Source organism: Lampetra fluviatilis, chromosome 69 (genome assembly GCF_964198595.1).
Source record: "Lampetra fluviatilis chromosome 69, kcLamFluv1.1, whole genome shotgun sequence".
Classification (NCBI taxonomy): Eukaryota; Metazoa; Chordata; class Hyperoartia; order Petromyzontiformes; family Petromyzontidae; genus Lampetra; species Lampetra fluviatilis.
In genome coordinates, this window is record NC_136343.1 from 5,593,369 (window position 1) to 5,609,770 (window position 16,402).

General features: G+C 50.1%; 1 long non-coding RNA gene across 1 annotated transcript in view; it reads left to right on the plus strand.

The window, feature by feature from the left end:
* The window catches only part of LOC144952759 (uncharacterized), a 14,812-nt gene extending 8,448 nt beyond the window's left edge, over positions 1–6,364 (plus strand). The window contains exon 5 of the long non-coding RNA XR_013640684.1: positions 6,293–6,364. This is a non-coding gene — a long non-coding RNA (uncharacterized LOC144952759). The remainder of the gene's footprint in view (positions 1–6,292) is intronic.
* Positions 6,365–16,402: the final 10,038 nt, after the last annotated feature.

A 16,402-nucleotide genomic window follows, 5' to 3' on the forward strand; every position in this document is an offset into this window, starting at 1 on the left:
CACCCACCCACTCACCCACCCACTCACTCACTCACCCACTCACCCACTCACTCACTCACCCACTCACTCACTCACCCACTCACCCACTCACTCACCCACCCACTCACTCACCCACTCACTCACCCACTCACTCACCCACTCACTCACCCACTCACTCACCCACTCACTCACTCACTCACCCACTCACCCACTCACTCACTCACCCACTCACTCACTCACCCACTCACTCACCCACTCACTCACTCACTCACCCACTCACTCACCCACTCACTCACCCACTCACTCACCCACTCACTCACCCACTCACTCACCCACTCACCCACTCACTCACCCACTCACTCACTCACCCACTCACTCACCCACTCACTCACTCACCCACCCACTCACTCACTCACCCACTCACTCACCCACTCACTCACCCACTCACCCACTCACTCACTCACTCACCCACTCACTCACCCACTCACTCACTCACCCACTCACTCACCCACTCACTCACCCACTCACTCACCCACTCACTCACCCACTCACTCACCCACTCACCCACTCACTCACCCACTCACTCACCCACCCACTCACTCACCCACTCACTCACCCACTCACTCACCCACCCACTCACCACCCACTCACCACTCACCCACTCACCACTCACTCACCACTCACTCACCACTCACCCACTCACCCACTCACCACCCACTCACTCACCTCACTCACCCACTCACTCACCCACTCACTCACCCACTCACCCACTCACCACCCACTCACCCACTCACTCACCCACTCACTCACTCACCCACTCACTCACCCACTCACTCACCCACTCACCCACCCACTCACCCACCCACTCACTCACTCACCCACTCACTCACCCACTCACTCACCCACTCACTCACTCACCCACTCACTCACCCACTCACTCACCCACCCACTCACTCACCCACTCACTCACCCACTCACTCACCCACCCACTCACCACCCACTCACCACTCACCCACTCACCACCCACTCACCACTCACCCACTCACTCACCCACTCACTCACCCACTCACTCACCCACCCACCCACTCACCACCCACTCACCACTCACCCACTCACCACCCACTCACCACTCACCCACTCACCACTCACTCACCACTCACTCACCACTCACCCACTCACCCACTCACCACTCACTCACCACTCACCCACTCACCCACTCACCACCCACTCACCACTCACTCACCACTCACCCACTCACCCACTCACCACCCACTCACCCACTCACTCACCCACTCACTCACCCACTCACCACCCACTCACCCACTCACCACCCACTCACCACTCACCACTCACCCACTCACCACTCACTCACCACTCACCCACTCACCACCCACTCACCACCCACTCACCACTCACTCACCACTCACCCACTCACCACCCACTCACCCACTCACTCACCCACTCACTCACCCACTCACCACCCACTCACCCACTCACCACCCACTCACCACTCACCCACTCACCCACTCACCACCCACTCACCACCCACTCACCCACTCACTCACCCACTCACTCACCCACTCACCACCCACTCACCCACTCACCACCCACTCACCACTCACCACTCACCACTCACCCACTCACCACCCACTCACCCACTCACTCACCCACTCACTCACCCACTCACTCACCCACCCACTCACCACTCACTCACCACTCACTCACCACTCACTCACCACTCACCACTCACTCACCCACTCACCACCCACTCACCACTCACTCACCACTCACTCACCACTCACCCACTCACCACTCACTCACCCACTCACTCACCACTCACTCACCACTCACTCACCACTCACTCACCACTCACCCACTCACCACTCACCCACTCACCACCCACTCACCACCCACTCACCACTCACCCACTCACCACTCACCCACTCACCACCCACTCACCACCCACTCACCACTCACTCACCACTCACCACTCACTCACCACTCACCACCCACTCACCACTCACCACTCACCCACTCACCACCCACTCACCACTCACTCACCACTCACCACTCACCCACTCACTCACCACTCACCACTCACTCACCACTCACTCACCACTCACCCACTCACTCACCACTCACCACTCACTCACCACTCACCACTCACCCACTCACCACCCACTCACCACTCACCACTCACCCACTCACTCACCACTCACCACTCACTCACCACTCACTCACCACTCACCACTCACTCACCACTCACCACCCACTCACCACTCACCACTCACCCACTCACCACCCACTCACCACTCACTCACCACTCACTCACCACTCACCCACTCACCACTCACCCACTCACCACCCACTCACTCACCACCCACTCACCCACTCACCCACCCACTCACCACTCACCACTCACCCACTCACCACCCACTCACCACCCACTCACCACCCACTCACCACTCACCCACTCACCCACTCACCACCCACTCACCACCCACTCACCACCCACTCACCACCCACTCACCACCCACTCACCACTCACCCACTCACCCACTCACTCACCCACTCACCACCCACTCACTCACCCACCCACTCACCACCCACTCACCACTCACCCACTCACCACCCACTCACCCACCCACTCACCACCCACTCACCACTCACCCACTCACCACCCACTCACCCACTCACCCACCCACTCACCACCCACTCACCACTCACTCACCACTCACTCACCACTCACCCACTCACCACTCACCCACTCACTCACCCACCCACTCACCACCCACTCACCACTCACTCACCACTCACTCACCCACTCACCCACTCACCCACTCACTCACCACTCACCCACTCACCACTCACCCACTCACCACTCACTCACCACTCACTCACCACTCACTCACCACTCACTCACCACTCACCCACTCACCACTCACCCACTCACTCACCCACCCACTCACCACCCACTCACCACTCACTCACCACTCACTCACCCACTCACCCACTCACCCACTCACTCACCACTCACCCACTCACCACTCACCCACTCACCACTCACTCACCACTCACTCACCACTCACTCACCACTCACCCACTCACCACTCACCCACTCACTCACCCACCCACTCACCACCCACTCACCACTCACTCACCACTCACTCACCCACTCACCCACTCACCCACTCACTCACCACTCACCCACTCACCACTCACCCACTCACCACTCACTCACCACTCACTCACCACTCACTCACCACTCACTCACCACTCACTCACCACTCACCCACTCACCACCCACTCACCACTCACCCACTCACCCACTCACCACTCACTCACCACTCACCCACTCACCACCCACTCACCACTCACCACTCACTCACCACTCACCCACTCACCACCCACTCACCACTCACCCACTCACCACTCACTCACCACTCACTCACCACTCACTCACCACCCACTCACCCACTCACTCACCACTCACTCACCACTCACTCACTCACCACTCACTCACCACCCACTCACCCACCCACTCACTCACCCACTCACCACTCACTCACCACCCACTCACCCACCCACTCACCACTCACTCACCACCCACTCACCCACCCACTCACTCACCCACTCACCACTCACTCACCACCCACTCACCCACCCACTCACCACCCACTCACCACCCACTCACCCACCCACTCACTCACCCACTCACCACTCACTCACCACCCACTCACCCACCCACTCACTCACCCACTCACCACTCACTCACCACCCACTCACCACTCACCCACTCACCACTCACTCACCACTCACTCACCACTCACTCACCACCCACTCACCCACCCACTCACTCACTCACTCACCCACTCACCCACCCACTCACTCACCCACTCACCACTCACTCACCACCCACTCACCCACCCACTCACTCACCCACTCACCACTCACTCACCACTCACTCACCACCCACTCACCCACTCACCACTAACTGTTTGTCGTATTTTCACCGCTCACCACCACCCAGGTCCACCCAGCCCAACAAGGTGAGTGGTGAGCGCGTTACCATGGCAACCCCGGTGCCCGATTCGTTGCCATGGAAACGTCGACTGTTAACTCCACGGTGATCGCGGTCATGACGACGCTTCCGATGACGTCATCGTCGGAACTGGCGACGTCATCGGAAGCGATGGCGTCATCGGAAGCGGTGACGCCACCGGAAGCGATGACGCCATCGGAAGCGATGACGCCATCTGAAGCGATGACGCCATCGGAAGCGATGACGCCATCTGAAGCGATGGCGCCATCGGAAGCGATGACGCCATCTGAAGCGGTGACGCCATCGGAAGCGATGACGCCATCTGAAGCGATGGCGCCATCGGAAGCGATGACGCCATCTGAAGCGGTGACGCCATCGGAAGCGATGACGCCATCTGAAGCGATGACGCCATCGGAAGCGGTGACGCCATCTGAAGCGATGGCGCCATCGGAAGCGATGACGCCATCTGAAGCGATGACGCCATCGGAAGCGATGACGCCATCTGAAGCGATGGCGCCATCGGAAGCGATGACGCCATCTGAAGCGGTGACGCCATCGGAAGCGATGACGCCATCTGAAGCGATGACGCCATCGGAAGCGGTGACGCCATCTGAAGCGATGGCGCCATCGGAAGCGATGACGCCATCTGAAGCGATGCCGTCATCGGAAGCGATGACGCCATCGGAAGCGATGACGCCATCTGAAGCGATGACGCCATCTGAAGCGATGGCGCCATCGGAAGCGGTGACGCCATCTGAAGCGATGGCGCCATCGGAAGCGGTGACGCCATCTGAAGCGATGGCGCCATCGGAAGCGATGACGCCATCTGAAGCGATGGCGCCATCGGAAGCGGTGACGCCATCTGAAGCGATGACGCCATCGGAAGCGGTGACGCCATCGGAAGCGATGACGCCATCGGAAGCGATGACGCCATCGGAAGCGATGACGCCATCTGAAGCGATGACGCCATCGGAAGCGATGGCGCCATCGGAAGCGATGACGCCATCTGAAGCGATGACGCCATCGGAAGCGATGACGCCATCTGAAGCGATGACGCCATCTGAAGCGATGACGCCATCGGAAGCGATGACGCCATCTGAAGCGATGACGCCATCTGAAGCGATGACGCCATCGGAAGCGATGACGCCATCTGAAGCGATGACGCCATCGGAAGCGATGACGCCATCTGAAGCGATGACGCCATCGGAAGCGATGGCGCCATCGGAAGCGATGGCGCCATCGGAAGCGATGACGCCATCGGAAGCGATGACGCCATCGGAAGCGATGACGCCATCTGAAGCGATGACGCCATCTGAAGCGATGACGCCATCGGAAGCGGTGGCGCCATCTGAAGCGATGACGCCATCTGAAGCGATGACGTCATCGGAAGCGATGACGCCATCGGAAGCGATGACGCCATCGGAAGCGATGACGCCATCGGAAGCGATGACGCCATCGGAAGCGATGACGTCATCGGAAGCGGTGGCGCCATCTGAAGCGATGACGCCATCGGAAGCGATGGCGTCATCGGAAGCGATGACGCCATCGGAAGCGATGACGCCATCGGAAGCGGTGATGTCATCGGAAGCGGTGACGTCATCGGAAGCGGTGACGTCATCTGAAGCGGTGATGTCATCGGAAGCGGTGATGTCATCGGAAGCGGTGACGTCATCGGAAGCGGTGGCGCCATCGGAAGCGATGACGCCATCGGAAGCGATGACGCCATCGGAAGCGATGACGTCATCGGAAGCGGTGGCGCCATCTGAAGCGATGACGCCATCGGAAGCGATGGCGTCATCGGAAGCGATGACGCCATCGGAAGCGATGACGCCATCGGAAGCGGTGATGTCATCGGAAGCGGTGACGTCATCGGAAGCGGTGACGTCATCTGAAGCGGTGATGTCATCGGAAGCGGTGATGTCATCGGAAGCGGTGACGTCATCGGAAGCGGTGGCGCCATCGGAAGCGATGATGTCATCGCCACCCTTTGCAGCATGGAGTGAGTGTGGTTGCGGTGTTTTTTTGCTGTGGTTGTTGACGTGGTTGTTGTTGTGGTTGTTGACGTGGTTGTTGTGGTTGTTGTTATTATTGATAATGTTGTTATTGATAATGTTGTTGTGGTTGTTGTTGTTATTGATAATGTTGTTATTGATTATGTTGTTGTTACTGATGTTATTGATAATGTTGTTATTACTGATGTTATTTATCTTGTTGTTGTGTTTGATAATGTTGTTGTTGTTGTTGATCTTGTTGTTGTTGTTGTTGTTTTAGGGCCATAAGTCTGGAGTGGACAACGTCGCTATGGACCCCGTTCACTGAGCCACCCTCACTCACCATCACCAGCCTCACTCACCACCACCCTCACCACTACACCCTCACCACCCTCACTCACTCACCACCCTCACCACCCTCACTCACCACCACCCTCACCACCCTCACCACCCTCACTCACCACCCTCACCACCCTCACTCACCACCCTCCCTCACCACCCTCACCCCCTCACCCCCTCACCCTCACCACCCACCCTCACCACGCTCCCTCACCACCCACCCTCACCACCCTCACTCACCACCCATCCTCACCACCCTCACTCACCACCCTCACCCCCTCACCCCCTCACCCTCACCACCCACCCTCACCACGCTCCCTCACCACCCACCCTCACCACCCTCACTCACCACCCTCACCCCCTCACCCCCTCACCCTCACCACCCACCCTCACCACCCTCACTCACCACCCACCCTCACCACCCTCACTCACCACCCTCACCCCCTCACCCCCTCACCCTCACCACCCACCCTCACCACGCTCCCTCACCACCCACCCTCACCACCCTCACTCACCACCCACCCTCACCACCCTCACTCACCACCCTCACCCCCTCACCCTCACCACCCACCCTCACCACGCTCCCTCACCACCCACCCTCACCACGCTCCCTCACCACCCTCACCACACTCACCACCCTCACCACCCTCACCACCTCCCTTTCGGTTGAGGGCAACTTTTGGTTGAGGGCAACTTTTGGTTGAGGGCAACTTTCGGTTGAGGGCAACTTTTGGTTGAGGGAAACTTTTGGTTGAGGGCAACTTTTGGTTGAGGGCAACTTTTGGTTGAGGGCAACTTTTGGTTTGCGGGCAACTTTTGGTTGAGGGCAACTTTTGGTTGAGGGCAACTTTTGGTTGAGGGCAACTTTTGGTTTGCGGGCAACTTTTGGTTGAGGGCAACTTTTGGTTGAGGGCAACTTTTGGTTGAGGGCAACTTTTGGTTTGCGGGCAACTTTTGGTTGAGGGCAACTTTTGGTTGAGGGCAACTTTTGGTTGAGGGCAACTTTTGGTTTGCGGGCAACTTTTGGTTGAGGGCAACTTTTGGTTGAGGGCAACTTTTGGTTGAGGGCAACTTTCGGTTGAGGGCAACTTTTGGTTGAGGGCAACTTTTGGTTGAGGGCAACTTTTGGTTGAGGGCAACTTTTGGTTGAGGGCAACTTTTGGTTGAGGGCAACTTTTGGTTGAGGGAAACTTTTGGTTGAGGGCAACTTTTGGTTGAGGGCAACTTTTGGTTGAGGGCAACTTTTGGTTTGCGGGCAACTTTTGGTTGAGGGCAACTTTTGGTTGAGGGCAACTTTTGGTTGAGGGCAACTTTCGGTTGAGGGCAACTTTTGGTTGAGGGCAACTTTTGGTTGAGGGCAACTTTTGGTTGAGGGCAACTTTTGGTTGAGGGCAACTTTTGGTTGAGGGCAACTTTCGGTTGAGGGCAACTTTTGGTTGAGGGCAACTTTTGGTTTGCGGTTGAAGGCAACTCCCATCGAGCAACCGGGTTGCAGGCAACTCCGTCGATTGCTCACCAAAGCCTCTGCGACCAGTTGCAAGCAACTGTGGTTGCACGCAACCGAGGCGCGCTGCTTTCAACTCCGTTGCCAGCAACTCCATCGACGCGGGCAGTTGCTAGCAGTTGCTAGCAACCAGTTGCGGTGGGGGTGGCAGCAACTGCGGTTGCATAGTTTGCAAGCTAACTCGGGTCAACAGTTGCACGCAATCGGTTGCAATTGACCCCCGGGAGTGTTTGCCGTGCCGGGTTCATGAAGTTGTTAAAGCGTAATGCAACCGTTTGAATAAATTAGAATAAATTTACATAAATTAGAATAAATTTACATAAATTAGAATAAATTTACATAAATTAGAATAAATTTACATAAATTAGAATAATTTATGGTGATTTTTTTTTTATCTCATTTGCATAAATTACAGTAAGCTTTTAGAACACATTATAATAAATGGTGCTAATTCGCTGGGGGGGGGGGGGGAAAAAAATAAATTGCGTTAAAATATTTGGGAAAACAAGGAAACACATTCGGATAAGTGTTGAGTATAAATTGTGTTTTAAAAAAAAATTGGGAAACATTAGAATGCATGAGGCAAAGTGAAGATTTAATTTCGTTAAATATTTGGGAAAAAATTCAAATGCATTATGGTAAGTGTGAATAATAATAAATTATAATAAAATGTTTAACTGTTTGGTAATATATTAAAATGCATGAAGGAAAAAAAATGAATAAAAAAATGTTAAGCTTTTGTGCATAAATTAGCATAAATTAGGGCAATTTATGAATTAATTAGCATAACTTAGAATACATTAAGGTCAGTAGTGTATAGTAGTGTATAGTAAATACACTGCTGTTTAGTAGTGTATTTACTATACACTACACTATACACTACACTACTATACACTACACTATACACTACACTATACACTACACTATACACTACTATACACTACACTATACACTACTATACACTACACTATACACTACACTACTATACACTACACTATACACTACACTACTATACACTACACTATACACTACTATACACTACACTATACACTACACTATACACTACACTATACACTACTATACACTACACTATACACTACACTATACACTACACTACACACTACACACTACACTATACACTACACTATACACTACACTATACACTACACTATACACTACACTACACACTACACTATACACTATACACTGCACTATACACTACACTATACACTACACTATACACTACACTACACACTACACTATACACTACACTATACACTACACTACACACTACACTATACACTATACACTGCACTATACACTACACTATACACTACACACTACACACTACACTATACACTACACTATACACTACACTATACACTACACTATACACTACACTATACACTACACTACACACTACACTATACACTACACTATACACTACACTATACACTACACTATACACTACACTATACACTACACACTACACACTACACTATACACTACACTATACACTACACTATACACTACACTATACACTACACTATACACTACACTATACACTACACACTACACACTACACTATACACTACACTATACACTACACTATACACTACACTATACACTACACTACACTATACACTACACTATACACTACACACTACACACTACACTATACACTACACTATACACTACACTACACACTACACTATACACTATACACTGCACTATACACTACACTATACACTACACTATACACTACACTACTATACACTACACTATACACTACACTATACACTACACTATACACTACACTATACACTACACTATACACTACACTACACACTACACTATACACTACACTATACACTATACACTACACTATACACTACACTATACACTACACTATACACTACACTATACACTACACTACACTATACACTACACTATACACTATACACTACACTATACACTACACTACTATACACTACACTACACACTACTATACACTACACTATACACTACACTATACACTATACACTACACTATACACTACACTACTATACACTACACTATACACTACACTACACACTACACTATACACTACACTATACACTACACTATACACTACACTACACACTACACTACTATACACTACACTATACACTACACTATACACTACACTACACACTACACTACTATACACTACACTATACACTACACTATACACTACACTATACACTACTATACACTACACTACACACTACTATACACTACACTACACACTACACTATACACTACACTATACACTACACTATACACTACACTATACACTACACTATACACTACACTATACACTACACTACACACTACTATACACTACACTATACACTACACTATACACTACACTATACACTACACTACACACTACACTATACACTACACTATACACTACACTATACACTACTATACACTACACTATACACTACACTATACACTACACTATACACTACACTATACACTACACTATACACTACACTATACACTACACACTACACTATACACTACACTATACACTACACTATACACTACACTATACACTACACTATACACTACTATACACTACACTATACACTACACTATACACTACACTATACACTACACTACACACTACACTATACACTACACTATACACTACACTATACACTACACTATACACTACACTATACACTACACTACACACTACACTACTATACACTACTATACACTACACTATACACTACACTATACACTACACTATACACTACACTATACACTACACTATACACTACTATACACTACACTATACACTACACTATACACTACACTACACTATACACTACACTATACACTACTATACACTACACTATACACTATACACTACACTATACACTACACTACACTACACACTACACTACACTATACACTACACTATACACTACTATACACTACACTATACACTACACTATACACTACACTATACACTACTATACACTACACTATACACTACTATACACTACACTATACACTACACTATACACTACACTATACACTACACTATACACTACACTATACACTACACTATACACTACACTATACACTACTATACACTACACTATACACTACTATACACTACACTATACACTACTATACACTACTATACACTACACTATACACTACACTATTCACTACACTATACACTACACTATACACTACTATACACTACACTATACACTACACTATACACTACACTATACACTACACTATACACTACACTATACACTACACTATTCACTACACTATACACTACACTATACACTACACTATACACTACACTATACACTACACTATACACTACACTATTCACTACACTATACACTACACTATACACTACACTATACACTACACTATACACTACACTATACACTACACTATACACTACACTACACACTACACTACTACACTATACACTACACTATACACTACACTATACACTACACTATACACTACACTACACACTACACTACTACACACTACACTATACACTACACTATACACTACACTATTCACTACACTATACACTACACTATACACTACACTATACACTACACTATTCACTACACTATACACTACACTACACACTACACTACTACACACTACACTATACACTACACTATACACTACACTATACACTACACTATACACTACACTATACACTACACTATACACTACACTATACACTACACTATACACTACACTATACACTACACTATACACTACACTACACACTACACTACTACACACTACACTATACACTACACTATACACTACACTATTCACTACACTATACACTACACTATACACTACACTATACACTACACTATACACTACACTATACACTACACTACACACTACACTACTACACACTACACTATACACTACACTATACACTACACTATTCACTACACTATACACTACACTATACACTACACTATACACTACACTATTCACTACACTATACACTACACTACACACTACACTACTACACACTACACTATACACTACACTATACACTACACTATACACTACACTATACACTACACTATACACTACACTATACACTACACTATACACTACACTATACACTACACTATACACTACACTATACTAGTTCTGTGTAGTGTATAGTGTATAGTAGTGTAGTGTATAGTGTAGTGTAGCAGCAGTGTCTATGTACTACACACACCACGCACAGACACAGCTACCCCAGGTAGCCTCTAGCAGGGCTGTAGTGGCAAGTGCTGTTTGTCAACAGCACTGCCTATTAATGAAGGCCGGCACTGTAGGACACAGACGGACAGAGACACAGACACACAGACAGACACACAGAGACACACAGAGACACACACAGAGACACACACAGAGACACACACAGAGACACATACACACACAGACACACACACAGACACACAGAGACACACACACACAGAGACACACACACATAGACACACACACACACACAGAGACACACACACATAGACACACACACAGACACACACACAGAGACACACAGACACACAGACACACACACAGACACACACACAGAGACACACACAGACACACACACAGACACACACACACAGAGACACACACACATAGACACACAGACACAGACACACACACACAGAGACACACACAGACACACACACAGAGACACACACAGACACACACACACAGAGACACACACAGACACACACACAGACACACACAGAGACAAACAACACAGACACACACAGACACACACAGACACACACACACAGACACACACACCACAGACACACAGACACACACACACAGAGACACAGACACACAGATACACACACACAGACACACACACACAGAGACACACACACTGAGACACACAGAGACACACAGACACACACAGACACACACACAGAGACAGACACACACACACAGAGACACACACAGACACACACACACAGAGACACACACAGACACACACACACAGAGACACACAGAGACACACAGACACACAGACACACACACACAGAGACAGACACACACAGACACACACACCACAGACACACACACACAGAGACACAGATACACACACACAGACACACACACACAGAGACACACACACAGAGACACACACAGAGACACACAGACACACACACACAGACACACACAGAGACAGACACACACACACAGAGACACACACAGACACACACACACAGAGACACACAGACACACAGACACACACACAGACACACACACAGACACACACACAGACACACACACAGACACACACACAGACACACACACACAGAGACACACACACAGAGACACACACAGACACACACACACAGAGACACACACACATAGACACACACACAGACACACACAGACACACACACAAAGACGGACTGGTGTTATTCACGTTGTGTGTGTAGAGTGTTCGCTCTGATTATCGATGTGAAGGTTTAATAATAAAATATATTGATTAGCTCCATCGGCAATGTCTAAAGTTATTGATTAGCTCCATCGGCAATGTCTAAAGTTATTGATTAGCTCCATCAGCACTGTCTAAAGTTATTGATTAGCTCCATCGGCAATGTCTAAAGTTATTGATTAGCTCCATCAGCAATGTCTAAAGTTATTGATTAGCTCCATCAGCAATGTCTAAAGTTATTGATTAGCTCCATCAGCAATGTCTAAAGTTATTGATTAGCTCCATCAGCAATGTCTAAAGTTATTGATTAGCTCCATCAGCACTGTCTAAAGTTATTGATTAGCTCCATCAGCAATGTCTAAAGTTATTGATTAGCTCCATCAGCAATGTCTAAAGTTATTGATTAGCTCCATCAGCAATGTCTAAAGTTATTGATTAGCTCCATCAGCAATGTCTAAAGTTATTGATTAGCTCCATCGGCAATGTCTAAAGTTATTGATTAGCTCCATCAGCACTGTCTAAAGTTATTGATTAGCTCCATCAGCAATGTCTAAAGTTATTGATTAGCTCCATCAGCAATGCCTAAAGTTATTGATTAGCTCCATCAGCAATGTCTAAAGTTATTGATTAGCTCCATCAGCAATGTCTAAAGTTATTGATTAGCTCTATCAGCAATGTCTAAAGTTATTGATTAGCTCCATCAGCAATGTCTAAAGTTATTGATTAGCTCCATCAGCAATGTCTAAAGTTATTGATTAGCTCCATCAGCAATGTCTAAAGTTATTGATTAGCTCCATCAGCAATGTCTAAAGTTATTGATTAGCTCCATCAGCAATGTCTAAAGTTATTGATTAGCTCCATCGGCAATGTCTAAAGTTATTGATTAGCTCCATCGGCAATGTCTAAAGTTATTGATTAGCTCCATCAGCAATGTCTAAAGTTATTGATTAGCTCCACCCTGTGGGAGCCTCAGTCTGGCTCAGTGAGCCTCAGTGATTAACACTGAACCCTGTGGGAGCCTCAGTCTGGCTCTGTGAGCCTCAGTGATTAACACTGAACCCTGTGGGAGCCTCAGTCTGGCTCTGTGAGTCTCACTGATTAACACTGAACTCTGTGGGAGCCTCAGTCTGGCTCTGTGAGCCTCAGTGATTAACACTGAACACTGTGGGAGCCTCAGTCTGGCTCTGTGAGCCTCAGTGATTGACACTGAACCCTGTGGGAGCCTCAGTCTGGCTCTGTGAGCCTCAGTGATTAACACTGAACCCTGTGGGAGCCTCAGTCTGGCTCTGTGAGCCTCAGTGATTAACACTGAACCCTGTGGGAGCCTTAGTCTGGCTCAGTGAGTCTCAGTGATTAACACTGAACCCTGTGGGAGCCTTAGTCTGGCTCTGTGAGCCTCAGTGATTAACACTGAACCCTGTGGGAGCCTCAGTCTGGCTCTGTGAGCCTCAGTGATTAACACTGAACCCTGTGGGAGCCTCAGTCTGGCTCTGTGAGCCTCAGTGATTAACACTGAACCCTGTGGGAGCCTTAGTCTGGCTCTGTGAGTCTCACTGATTAACACTGAACCCTGTGGGAGCCTCAGTCTGGCTCAGTGAGTCTCAGTGATTAACACTGAACCCTGTGGGAGCCTCAGTCTGGCTCAGTGAGTCTCAGTGATTAACACTGAACCCTGTGGGAGCCTCAGTCTGGCTCTGTGAGTCTCAGTGATTAACACTGAACCCTGTGGGAGCCTCAGTCTGGCTCTGTGAGCCTCAGTGATTAACACTGAACCCTGTGGGAGCCTCAGTCTGGCTCTGTGAGCCTCAGTGATTGACACTGAACCCTGTGGGAGCCTCAGTCTGGCTCTGTGAGCCTCAGTGATTAACACTGAACCCTGTGGGAGCCTCAGTCTGGCTCTGTGAGTCTCAGTGATTAACACTGAACCCTGTGGGAGCCTCAGTCTGGCTCTGTGAGCCTCAGTGATTAACACTGAACCCTGTGGGAGCCTCAGTCTGGCTCAGTGAGCCTCAGTGATTAACACTGAACCCTGTGGGAGCCTCAGTCTGGCTCTGTGAGCCTCAGTGATTAACACTGAACCCTGTGGGAGCCTCAGTCTGGCTCTGTGAGCCTCAGTGATTAACACTGAACCCTGTGGGAGCCTCAGTCTGGCTCTGTGAGCCTCAGTGATTAACACTGAACCCTGTGGGAGCCTTAGTCTGGCTCTGTGAGCCTCAGTGATTAACACTGAACCCTGTGGGAGCCTCAGTCTGGCTCAGTGAGCCTCAGTGATTAACACTGAACCCTGTGGGAGCCTCAGTCTGGCTCTGTGAGCCTCAGTGATTAACACTGAACCCTGTGGGAGCCTCAGTCTGGCTCTGTGAGCCTCAGTGATTGACACTGAACCCTGTGGGAGCCTCAGTCTGGCTCTGTGAGAACGTAATGACATCATCACGTCGCTGGCTTCACGTTCCTGACGTCATCACGCATTGTAGCGCGGTGACGTCACCCAAACCAACCGCCTTCCAAGACGCCCGTCCCATGACGTCACGACGCACGGTAGCGCGGTGACGTCGGCACCTCCGGCGTCGCCCGCACAGAACGTCCCCTGACGTCACCGCGCACGGCTCGCGCGCGGCGACGATGACGTCACGACGCACGGCTCGCGCGCGGCGACGATGACGTCACGACGCACGGTGGAGCGCGCGGTGACGTCGGCAAACCTCCCGAGTCAATCGCACAAAGCCCGCGGGGCGAAACGTCTCGTGACGTCACCACGCACGGCGCGCGCGGCGACGACGTGACGTCACGACGCACGGCGCGCGCGGCGACGACGTGACGTCACGACGCACGGCGCGCGCGGCGACGACGATGACGTCACCGCGCACGGCGCGCGCGGCGACGACGATGACGTCACCACGCACAGCGCGCGCGGCGACGACGAAGACGTCACCGCGCACGGCGCGCGCGGCGACGACGTGACGTCACCACGCACGGCGCGCGCGGCGACGACGACGACGTCACCGCGCACGGCGCGCGCGGCGACGACGTGA